The sequence below is a fragment of the Hylobates moloch genome, unplaced genomic scaffold (assembly GCF_009828535.3).
Source record: "Hylobates moloch isolate HMO894 unplaced genomic scaffold, HMol_V3 SCAFFOLD_7, whole genome shotgun sequence".
Lineage (NCBI taxonomy): Eukaryota > Metazoa > Chordata > Mammalia > Primates > Hylobatidae > Hylobates > Hylobates moloch.
The window spans coordinates 384,595-397,055 of NW_026652282.1; the positions used below are offsets into that span (position 1 = coordinate 384,595).

Consider the following 12,461-nt stretch of genomic DNA (forward strand, 5'->3'; position numbering starts at 1 on the left):
CTGCTTTTCTAGAAGCTGGTGTGCGTGGCTCACAAATCTTCATTGACCCATCTCTAAGCTGTCATCTCTAAGCTCTCATCAAGTCAGTTATTCCATGGCATTTGGAGCAGAAACTGGCATTTGATAACTGAAGTCCATTCTCTCACTCGCTTACTTTTTTTTTTTTTTTAGACAGAGTTTCACTCTCATCGCCCAGGCTGAAGTGCAGTGGCACAATCTTGGCTCTCTGCAAGCTCTGTCTCCTGGGCTCAAGTGATTCTCCTGCCTCAGCCTCCCAAGTAGCTGGGACTACAGGTACCTGCCACCACGCCCAGCTAACTTTTTTTGTATTTTTTGTACAGACAGGGTTTTGCCATGTTGCCCAGGCTGGTCTTGAACTCCTGGCCTCAAGTGATCCTCCTGCTTCAGCCTCCCAAAGTGTTGGGATTACAAGCATGAACCACTGAGCCTGCCCCGAAGTCCTTTCTCAAGTGAATTCAAATTTGTTTTGGGGTGGTAATGTTTCAAACTTAACAAGCAAACTATAGTTGCTAGCCTCTCATTCAGCTAGCACAGTTGATGACTCATAAGGAGGTGGAAAGAGGTGTTGCTAGTAAGCATGTTCTGGGTGGTCCTCTGGGTGCACATGCGCAGTAGCTGTACATGCTTGTTCATGCATTGCAGGTCTCGTTAGCATCTTATATCTCCACGCACAGGTGTGCTTTTTACTGTTAAAATGAGCAAAGGGTCAGTTTGAGGACTGGTAACATCAAAATGCTCATGCTGTCGATAAGGGAAAGTTCCTACTGAAGAGTTGTTTTGCTTGAATGACTTCAATGACAATGCAAATGCTGAAGCTTACTATGTTGACTGTCCGGTCATGGTCACCATGGTTGCTGCACACAGAGAACACACTCATTTCCTTGACTACCTATCCTGCCTCAGCACTGCTGAAAAGAAATACCTGAGACTAGATAATTTATGAAGAAAAGAGATTGAATTGGCTCATAGTTCTGCAGGCTGCACAGGAAACATGGCAGCTTCTGCTTCTGGGGAGGCCTCAGGAACTGACAATCATGGTGGAAGGTGAAGGGGGAGCAGGCATCTTACTGACTGGAGCAGGAGGAAGAGGGAAGGCAGGGGGAGGTGCTACACACTTCCGAACAAGCAAAAGATTTCGTGATCACTCACTCACTATGATGAGAACAGAACCGAGCAGAGGGTGTTAAACCATTCTTGAAGGACCCACCCCTGTGATCCAATCACCTCTCTCCAGACCCCACCTCCAAAACTGGATAATACAATTTGACATGAGATTTGGTGGGAACACAGATCCAAACCCTATCACTGACTGTCCTTGAGTGCCTTTCTGATTTGTCCTAAGAAGCTCATTTTATTTCCCTGACCTGGGTAAAGTGGCGTCCGGTTGGTGGTGCCCATCTCATATCAGCCAGGGACAAAGCAACCCCTTGTTCCTCCCAGCTTGGCTTTTCATCTGTGCCTATGCCTGGTTCATGCCTTGGACACATTTAAAAAAAAAAAGTAAAGCTCATTTTAAGAGATAACAGCATGGCAGAGAAAGGGGTAAATAAATGGGGAATTGGACCACCTATGTAGAATAACCAGCATAGACTTGTGTAAAAAATTAGAGTTTGCATGAGACAATCAATCATGAAGCCACACACACACATATGTCCCCCACAAGTGAGGATGACACATGAAAAAGTGACTCTTCCAAATCCTTAGGGAAAAATATGATTCAGAATCCCTCTTCAGAAGTCACTGGTTTTTATTGTGGAGTTGTAAAAGGTCAGTCTGTGCTCTGGAAAATCCTGACGTGAGAAGGACTTGTGTTCAGTTTCCCGTTAACCCCTTTTTGGAGTCTGCCTTCTCCTTTAGCAGATAAACTCCTGTTAATTCCAGGCTCTCTGCTGCAGTGAGGGGTTTGTCTTTCTTGGAAGTAAATCAGCAGGATTTTCTAACCTGACAACCCATTTGCTGACAGTGCACTAATTTATTATTCTTACTCAAGTGTTAATGGCTACTTAATTATGGCAACAGGCAAACAGCACTGGCATTTTACCAGACCTAATGTCGTAATAGTAGAACACCTACTGAGTGGGAATTTTCATTACACCCAGAAGAGCAAGGGGACGCTATTTTATCTACAAGCTGGCTGTGAGAAGAAACTAATTTGCTCTTTTGCAAACAGCATTTGTATCTACTCTCTCCCTTTTTTTCCCACTCCAAATTGTTCTCTCCTGGTTTCCCACTCTCTGTCAAATTATCTGATATTAACACCCTTTCCTCCCCTCCCCTCCTCTCCTCTCTTTTCTTTTCCTTTCCTTTTGATAGGATTTTGCTCTGTCACCCAGGCTGGAGTGCAGTGGCACAATCATAGCTCACTGCAGCCTCCAACTCCTGGATATATATATTACATATATGACAGTCATTCCTTAAAGTTATAATGAGTCTGACCTATACTAATGTACCATTTTTTATTTTATATACCATATTTTTACTGTATATTTTAATGTTTGGATGAGTTTAGATACAGAAATATTTACCATTGTGTTAACAATTGTCTGCAGCATTCAGTACAGTAACCTGCTATATAGGTCTGTGGCTCAGGAGCCACAGGCTAGACCATATAGCCTAGGTGTGTAGTAGGCTAGACCATCCGGGCTTGTGAAAGTGCATTCTGTGATGTTCACACAATGAGGAAATCACCTAAGGACATGGTTTTCAGAATGTATCTCTGTTGTTAAGTTGTTAAGTGACACATGACTGTAGCCTTTGCCACTCCTATGGTCTGAATGTTCATGTATTCTCCAAATTTATCCTAACTCCCAAGGTTATAGTATTAGAAACTGGGGCTTTGGGGAGGTGATAAGGTCATGGGGGTGGAGCCCCATAAATGAAATCAGTGCCCTTATGAAAGGGACCCCAGAGAGCTCCCTCGCCCCTTCCACCATGTGAGAACACAGCAAGAAGTTGCTGTCTACATACCACGAAGGAAGTCCACACCAGACACTAAATCTGCCATGTCTTGATCTTGGACTTCCAGAGTCCAGAACTGTGAGCAATAAATGTCTGCTGTTTATAAGCCACTCAGTATACTGTGTTTTGTTATGGAAGCCCAAGCTGACCAAGACAGTTACAGACTGAGATCTGAGAAATCTCATGGTTTTGGGCATGAAAAAAAAATTAGAGACAGGACCGGTGGAGGTTTTTTCTTGGAATTTAGTCTTTAATTTGAGTTCCGTTCCAGAGGCCATTTCTTACTGTGATTGGAAATGTCTGAGTAGCCTGTGTTCTCTTTCTTTGTATTCCTGCTCTGATCTTATCTTCTAGTCTCCAGCCAGGACGTTTAATCTTGACAAGCACCGACAGAAATGAAGAATGTGACCATTTCCTCCAGGGTAACCGTGTGTTTTAAGTTCTCTGAAAAAAACTAGCATGCACAATTTTATACATTCTTATTTTTTAAATAAAACCATCTACTTTCAAAGAATAACATGCTATGGATGGAGAAGTCTCTTTAGTGCATGGTCTGACTTTTGTTTATTGTAATTTGGTGATTTGATGATAATCAGAGAGGAATCAGCATTGATATACCTGCTGGGGACATTAAAATGGGATTGAGACAGTTAATTCCCAACTGGGGAACAATGATGCAATGTGTGAGAACCATGCCTGTCTACAACAGCTCTTGGGCTTAGGAAAATCTGCACATAATTTCTTGTAGAAAGGGCTGCCTAAGGGCGGCAGGCTGTTGAGGTCTGCAGTTTGTCTGGTCTTCTTCTGACAGTTTATAACAGATTTTTTCTTAGCATATACTGCTTGCACACCCGCATTTGGGTAGGCAGATGTCTGCAGGTGGAAGGTGACATTTTGCTTAAAGGATACTGTGCAAACAGTGCCTCATCTTGCATACAGCCAGGAAATATATATCTGTAACTGTGACCACATGTGTATGTTATTTAGTGATGTCATGAAAGAGTTGCTTATGCTGTAGTCAGAAAAAAAGGGGTGAGGTTAACGGGCTTGGGGAATTTTAATCTTGGACAGCCTAACACTTTGGTGAACATAAAGGCAGTCTGGATAACCCATTGAGACTATATATTTTTTGTTGCAGAAAAGCAACTATATGCTTGAAATACACATCTTTGTTACACATATGGAGAATGTGAAGGCTTTCTTTCTTCCCAAGCATGTACAGCTAAGGCTACGTTTTCTAAATCCCAGACAAATTGAGTGCAAAGAAACTCCAATAGTAAGAAAATACCACTAAAGGAACAAGACACGTCCTCTACAGCATATGCTATGTTCTTCTTCTGCTTAGTCTTGTTAAAGCAAATAATTGTAATTCACAGGTGGATAGTCTTGAAGGTATCTTCTTTGTTTATAGACTGAGGTTTACAGAAACTAAACAAATGTAAACATTATTGTTGTCTACAAACAAAATCAAAGATGATAAATTCAGATTAACTGTAATTATCTGGATGTTTTATGCAAAAATGTCTTTCTTTTGAAACAACCCAACATCAGAAAGCAAAGCATGAACTATAATTAGATTATCTCAGTATAGACCTAGTTTCCCATTTTACTGGCACTGTACTAAGTTGTTTAATAGGTGAATTACTCATAATATGCTGGGTTTGATTTTTATCTTTTCAGGATAGAATTATAATGACTTTTTAAATTTTTATTTTTATTTTATTTTATTTTTTGAGATGAGGTCTCGCTATGTTGCCCAGGCTGGTCTTGAACTCCTGGGCTCAAGCAATCCTCCCACCTTGGCATCCCAAAGTGCTGGGATTACTGGTGTGAGCCACCATGCCCAGCCTACAATGATTTTTTTAAAGTCCATCAAATTGTATTTGCATTCTTTTGTTCCCCTCAAAGTATTAGATGGAATATTGCACAATACATCTAACTTTTTAAAAGAAGTCATTTAAAACTCAATAGTACAAATCTGACAGTGTTTGAGCTGGCTCAAGGTTTTGCATTAAATAGAAAACAGCCCGATGCACACTCCAAACATCTTACATTAGGGTTTCAAGGGATAGAAGCAAGAGTTGACCCAACTGTGTTTGAAAATTTCCAGAATCTCTTATCGCAAAGGTATGCCGCTTTGATGTTTTGACAGTTCTGATGGCGAGATGCTTTCTAGTAGGTTGATTTATGATTGGGCTGTTCCCTCAGCTCCATCTCCTCAACTCAGGGAGTTTTCCAGGCTTCTCTTAGTTTCTGCCTGCCAGTCACAGCGCGGAAATGCTCTCAAGGCAGTGAGCTGGGCCACCGTAGGTCTCACTTTGTTTTTCTGCTTCTAGAGAATCACTGTCCTTTTTTTTTTCTCTCTTTTGAAAATTTATTTATTTTCCCTTTATTTTTAAAATTAATCTTCTTTTGAGAATCACTGTCCTTAACTGCCTGGTATCCAGTCTTGAAAATTGTTCTCCCTTAAATGATTGACTCTTTAGTTTTTGGTCATTTGAGGCTGGAGGGAAAACTCTATTTTTGTTACTCCATCTTGACCGGAAGCATAAGTATGGTGGCCAGCTTACGCTGGTTTGCTTGTGGTTTTCTTGGTTTTAGCTTGAATGTCCACATCCCAGGCTGTGTTCAGCACTGAACCCCTAAGTTCTGAGTCAACTAGATGGTTGGCCACCCTCGGTGGATGTCCAGATAACATTCTTCCACTCTACTTCCTTGATCTCTCTGGTTTTCTAGTAATGGTAGACAGTCCATGTTACTCTTTCTTTGTTAAACTTATATAAAATGCATGCTATTCCTAATGTCTGAGAGCTAAAGGTGCTGTCTCTATTCAATGGACATCCTTATAAAGTTTATAATTTTTTATGGTTTGTGAACTGAAAAAAATGACACCTAAGAGGTGACCAATTAAGTAACATGAAACTGTGTGTGTGTGTGTGTGTGTGTATACATATTATTATATATCTAAATGACATCAGACAAATCTGGTTCAACTTTCATGTACAAAATTGTGATTTGTTCTTCAGTTGCCATGAACCCCCACATTGAGGATCATGTAAACTGAATGTGCCCAGATGAACCAAGCATGCAACTTGAGAGAAAGCTAACTGAGGAGCAGGGACTGGATTAAGAAGCAGACACCACGTGTCAAGATTCAGGATCCAATCAGATTGAACCCTGCCGTCACCCTATGGCAAGATCCAGTCAGATCATGCCTCGTGGCATCACTTCATTGCAAGGCTCAATTAGATTTTGTCTAATTACCTTGTGCTTATAAAACCTGACCCAAAGCCCAACTCACATAGACATATTGAGCATTACCTCCTGTCTCTTTGCCAGCTGACTCACAATAGAGCTTTTCTTTTGTCAAAAGCCAGTGTCATGGTATTAGTCTCTATGTGCATTGAGCAGCGAGCTCATTGATTGTTTGGTCATCTATAGCTGTGTCTATAGCGATAGATACTCAGCTACAGAAACATCAGGACTGTGTAATGATAGTAATGATGCCAAACATGTGCTATAAGACCATGAGGTCTTTACGGGTTCTCTGATCTCCATAATCCAATATAAAACGTTCTTTTTTGAAGTTGAGCAGAAAGAGGGATGAGCAGAAATCACTTAGTGGGTTGAGGAAAGTAATGCAAAAGGTATTTGGAGAGTAGGAGGAGGAAGTGGGCTGGATAAACACAGTAGGGACTACATGTTGGCCGCTTCCATAGAGACTGTTTCTGAGGTGAATGCACTCATGCCAGGAAACAAAAATAAAGAGATATTTTAGTTTATGAGTGTATCTACTTTCCTAATGTGCAGCTGTTTATTAACATTAATGGATGTCTGGGGTTTTTTTTCACTCCATCCAAATTTAAAGCTTCATAGAATCCTAAACTTAAGTGTTGGAAGCAGCCCTAAACCCAATCACCCCAGTTCTTTCAAGCAGAGTTTTTATCCAGGATTAGAAATCAAAATCCCAGGGAGAACATTATCAAAATTCATGCACTCTATTCTCTTTCAGTAGGTCTGGAGGAGGGGAGAAAATCTTAACTACCTAGTAAAAAAAATTCCCAGATGGATCTTCCTGATGTGTACCCTTAAAGAGTCACCATTATAGGGAAAAAGAGTACCTTAAAATAGTTGCATTTTCCACTTGATCATGCCCAACAATTGTGTGAATGAGAAAATGACATATTTTGCAACTAACCAGCCAAGCTGAAAAGATTTTTTCCTTCTGTATGATCATTAGCAAATTGGGACAATTTAACTCGCATCCTAGCCAATTTCTGCAGAAGCTGGGGCTGCGTATCTTTAGCTGGTTTGCAATGATACAAGCAGCTGTATCTCCACTGGATGGAATGCACTGTCTAACACATGGCATGCAAAACAGGATATGAGAGCATTTTGGCAAGCAAAGGGACTCAGCTTCAAGGAGCTCTGGGGCCTCTCAGCATCCACTCTGCCCCCACTACCTGCTGACAACTCACATCAGTGCCTGGATGTATGGATCTTGCTGAAAAATCAAAACGTAACTGGGAAATAGAAATGCAGAGATTCAATATTGTGCAAGGTAGGAGGAAGGCAGGAAGGAGACTTGCCAATAAGATAAATGTTGAATGAATAACTGTAGATAATCTGCCTATGGTTGGGCTGATAGTGGAAAGTATGAAGGAAGTGTGCTTAGACTGATTCCTCAACCTGAGATTGAAGCAAGCGCATGGTGGGGAGATGCTGGCATTCATGGGCGGAATGGTGTTGGAAACAAGTCAAACACAGAGCAAATTTGTCCCGTCTCTACTTGGGTTCATATCCTTTCCCTTTGCAAACTGAGCTGTGGTTCAGAGGCAGTGGAAGCCATCACCTGGGGCTTCAATTCTTTCCAGACTTACCCTTCTGTGGAACAAGGTTTTGTGTCTAATCCATTGTGGGGAGATTGACCTTAACATTTTTCTTTCTCCCTTTTTCCTTACTTTTTCTCCTCTTCCTCCTTCTCTTTCCTCCTCTTCCTTCATCTCCTGCTTTTTCTCTTTTCCTTCTCCCTTTTCTCCTCCTCCTTATTCTTCAGGGCTTACCCTTTATGTTAATGCCCAAACAATATTATTTGAGTCCAACTTGGACACTGGGGAAAAGTTTATTCCTTATGGGTGCCTTCACTGGTACTTATGATATCAGTACACAGCATCCAAAATATGACATAAGCCTCTATCTTAATTCTCCAAATGCAGTTAAATCTAGGTGGTAACATATACCGCAATCTTAATGTGTTGGCTAATGACAGGCAGAACAAGCGAAAACGAAAAGAAAATGAGAGAACCTTAATTTGGAAACTGCCAATGACAACTTTTACAGTCCATTGCCATAATCCCCACTGGTAGGTCCTTGAAGGCACACTTGATATGATACAATGAACGTGGCATTTTACTTCCGTGGTTTTCCTCACCAAAACCTGTAAGCCCAGTCTGATCATGAAAAAAAAACAAAAAACAAAAAACAAAACAAAAAAACTGACAGATCCTAATTGAGGGATATCCTAGAAAATACTTGCCAAGTGTCTTCAATACTGTCAAGGTCATCAAAAACAAGGAATGTCTAAGAAAATGTCTCATCCAAGAGGAGCATAAAGAGATGTCATAACTAAATGTAATGTAAGATCTTGGAAGATGCTGGAACAGAAAGAGGATATTGGGGAAAACCAAGGAGATCTAAATAAAGTAGAAAATTTAGATGATGATGATGTGATGATCATGATCATGATGGTGATGGTGATGGTGGTGATGGTGATGACGGTGTTAGTGATGATAGTCATGATGATGGTGATGATCATGGTGGTGATTGATGGTGATGGTGATGACGGTGTTGGTGATGATAGTCATGACGATGGTGATGATCATGGTGGTGATGATGATAGTGAAGGTGATGATGATGATGGTGATATAAGCTTCCAATGAGAGATAAAGTTGTTTCTAAGTATAGGTCCGATGTGGCTTAGTAGGTACACAGGAAAGTCTTTTCAGGGAACCTAGCTCTCATTGCTATCTTTGCTATACCAAAGAATGTTATACATGCTCCGTAAACAATATCTACAGGAACTAGCCCTCAGGAAAGTAAAAAAAAAAAAAAAAAAGGCAGCAGAGGGCCAGCCCATTCTTCTCATAGCTCATTGATACACTTGGTCACATGCTGCCACTACCTGCAAGGGAGGCTGGGGAAAGGTATCCCTACAGGGGCAGACATGTGCCCAACAAAAACTTTGGCAGGTGGGGGGACATTCCATGACAAAAAATACAAAGGAGAGAATGGGAGTTCGCAGTGTCTGTCTTAGCCTTCAGAGAGATGATGATTTGAACCAGGAAAACAGCAGAGGGACTAAGGAGAAAGGGAAAGATTGGAGAGGGAAGTTATCCACAGACTTGGTGGAACATTTTGCCAGGTCTGATGTGAGGATGACGATTGGACATGGAAGCTAAAAAGTGTGGCCATGATTTCTCATTTGGATAAACAGATAGTGACTCCTTGAGATATGACATGTAATGGTGGTGCGGTGGGGATGAAGGGAATGCTATGGTTTGAAGGTTTTTCTCCCCTCCAAAATGCATGTGTTGGATACATAACTTCCAATGCAACAGTTTTGGGAGGCGGAGCCTAATGGGAGGTGTTTAGGTCATGAAGGCTCCACCTCATGAGTGCATTAAAGCAGCCATAAGAAGAGCTTGGGTGGGAGTGGGTTCTCCTCTCTCTCTCTTTCTCTGTCTCTCCCCCCAACAAGCCCCCATGTTCCTTTGCCACATGAAGACACAACCTTTCTCCCTTCTGGAAGGCCCAGCATTCAAGGCAGCATTCTGTAGACTCTAGGAGAACAAGTCCTGACCCATGGTACCTTGTTTTTGGATTTCCCAGACTCCAGAACTGTGAGAGAATAAATTTCTTTTCTTCATAAGTTACCCAGTCTGTGGTAATTTGTGATGCAGCATAAAACTGACTAAGATGAGGTGAGGGGCTAATAAATACGAGTTTGAGTTAAATAGAGGCATCCAAGTAAACAAATGCAGTAAATCAATGACAATTTGAGTCTCTCCAGGGAAAGGCTAAAGACCCAGGGAGCCATGTGTGTATGGGAGATATTTAATGGAGCAGGAGTAGATGAGGTCTCAGAGAAAAAGAAAGGGACCAAGTGTAAACTCTTACAAATATGGGTATGTGGAGGAGAGAAAACAATAAAATATAATGATAGATATGGGAAGTATGAGCGCTACCAAGAAGAGGCAAGGGGGACACTGTGGAAACCAGGGGAGGATAGATTTCAGAAGAGAGAGACAAGGCAGAAGCCCAAAGACGATAAACTGAGAATGAGTTCCTGGGTTGGAAATGAGATCTCAACCATGTTTCCAAGGGCAGCCTCACAGAGCAATGAAGATGGCAGGAGCCATAACCCATGGGAGAAAATAAGCGTAGACCGTGGGTGAAGATATTTGGTGGTGACGGGAAGAAGAGAGAGTAGACGATAGCTTTTGGGAAAGAGCAGGTTAAGAGAAAACTTCTTAGTGAAGGCAGGAAAGTCTGAGAACATCTTCCATGTGTTTTTCTTCCTTCTAAAAATGTCTAGCACCATCTGGCATCTTTGATTCATGTAAAGTTGAAAGGAAAGGAGAAGAGAGAGTGAGCAGGAGGAGGAGAACATGAGTGTTAGCCTGGTCAGGTGGTGTCTGTGGTCAAGACATGACCAACGAAGAGGCCAACAGGGAGATTAGAATGGGTGAGCAGAGCAGGGTTTTGGGAGGGAGGAATGAACCCAATACCCTGGAGATAAAGATTCCCCTGAGGATATGAAAATAGCCTTGTATCTAAGATGAATGTGGCTTGCCACGGGTGATGCTACACATTCCATCACAATAACACCATACATATAAGCTGTCTCAGTTCTTATTAGTTATTGCCTCATGTCCCCTGATATAATGAAAAGAGATTCTTATTAATGGTCTTTTATTCTCTTCTCTCTGTTCCCCTTGATATAAATTATGGTTCTGAGTAAACTGTAAGGCTCTCTCTCTCTCTCTCTTTTTTTTGTTTAACTGCACTGAACTCCCAAATCCCATCATTCCACAGGAATCGGATTGATGTCATCTAAACCTCAGCATATGTTTTTTGTTAATGATGGAAAGTTTCTCTCACCATCACCAAGGGAGTTTGCTGAGACCTAAGGGTGTAAGCTAAACTCTCTTTATCATTTAAAAAACAAAACAAAACAGAATTACCAATGTCATTGGGGGAAACTATCTGGAAATATGAAAAGTGTAGAAAACATTAATACAAAAGGAATTCGTACAGTCTATCTCAAATGCCCCCACGCTATCATATAATTTATTTTTATCAAGCTGTGAAAAGAATCATATGATGTTTCATGGCAGCACCTTGACTGCATACGGATATGCTGAACATGTGTCAATTTTTTTTTTGATGCTAAATTGACAGAATTTGAAAGCTCCAGATGTGAAAAGTTAAAGAAAAGAGTTGATCCCCTTGAGTTTTGTTGGAATTCTCTCGTGTTTATTCATGTTTCTTACATTAGTAAGAGTACTTATCTGCTCGTTTGGGAGAAGCTAGTTATGTCAAAGGTTGCTTGTTACCGATGTTTAAATAGCTGTAAAACATTCTTTCTCTACTTGGAGAGCTGAGATTTGCTTTTTTCCCCCCCCTTATACATTAGTACTTTGGAACCACTTGAATATGAGCTTGTTCAGGAGTCTTTTGCCTCTTGAGTGGGGTCTACTTCAAGCTGGTATGGCGGTCCTCCTGCAAAAGACTCCAAAGGCTCCTCAAGCACAGCCCATGGGTCAGGACCCGGGCTGGCCAGAAAGCCAACAATTCACATGCAGTAAAGGCTCATTCTATCTTCCAGGAGGGGGAAGAACAGAACGAACATGGAAGAGAGGATAACTGATGGGAATTTGGCTACAGTAAAACATAATTTAATTTTCTCTTGGTCAGGCAGCATGGGTGGAGGAGATGCTGGCAGTGGGGTTGGCCCCATTCGGCCCTTCTGACCTCCCAGGACCTGGCTGAGATCTTTGTAAGCTCTAAGGGGAAGATTCCCAAGATCTCTTTCAGTTTTAACACCACTTCTTCATTTTCCAGCAGAGAAACAGCATTACACCGCTGACCACAATGTAACCACACTCCCAGTCTTTCCCAGGGATACTTGGGACAGACATCAATTTAAAAATTCATCGTTCCTGGCAACAATAGACACCAGGAATTACTAGAGCAGGGAGGGAGGGATGGCAGCAAGGGTTGAAAAAGTACTTATTGGGTGCTATGCTCACTACGTGGGTGACAGGATCAGTTGTACCCCAGACCTCAGCATCACTCAATGTACCCAGGACAAAAACCTGCACAAGTCTCCCCTGAATCTGAAATAAAAGTTGAAATTAGTTTTGAAAAATGCATCCTTCCAAAATGGTGACATCTCATTCCCAGCCATAGTCTGAATAATG

General features: G+C 41.5%; 1 non-coding gene across 1 annotated transcript; it reads left to right on the forward strand.

Annotated features, from left to right (window-relative positions):
* The first annotated feature begins 1,375 nt into the window (after positions 1–1,375).
* LOC116812361 (small nucleolar RNA SNORA48) lies at positions 1,376–1,510 on the forward strand. The gene has a single exon (XR_004370663.1). It is a non-coding gene; the product is annotated as a small nucleolar RNA SNORA48 (small nucleolar RNA).
* The last annotated feature ends 10,951 nt before the right edge of the window (positions 1,511–12,461 follow it).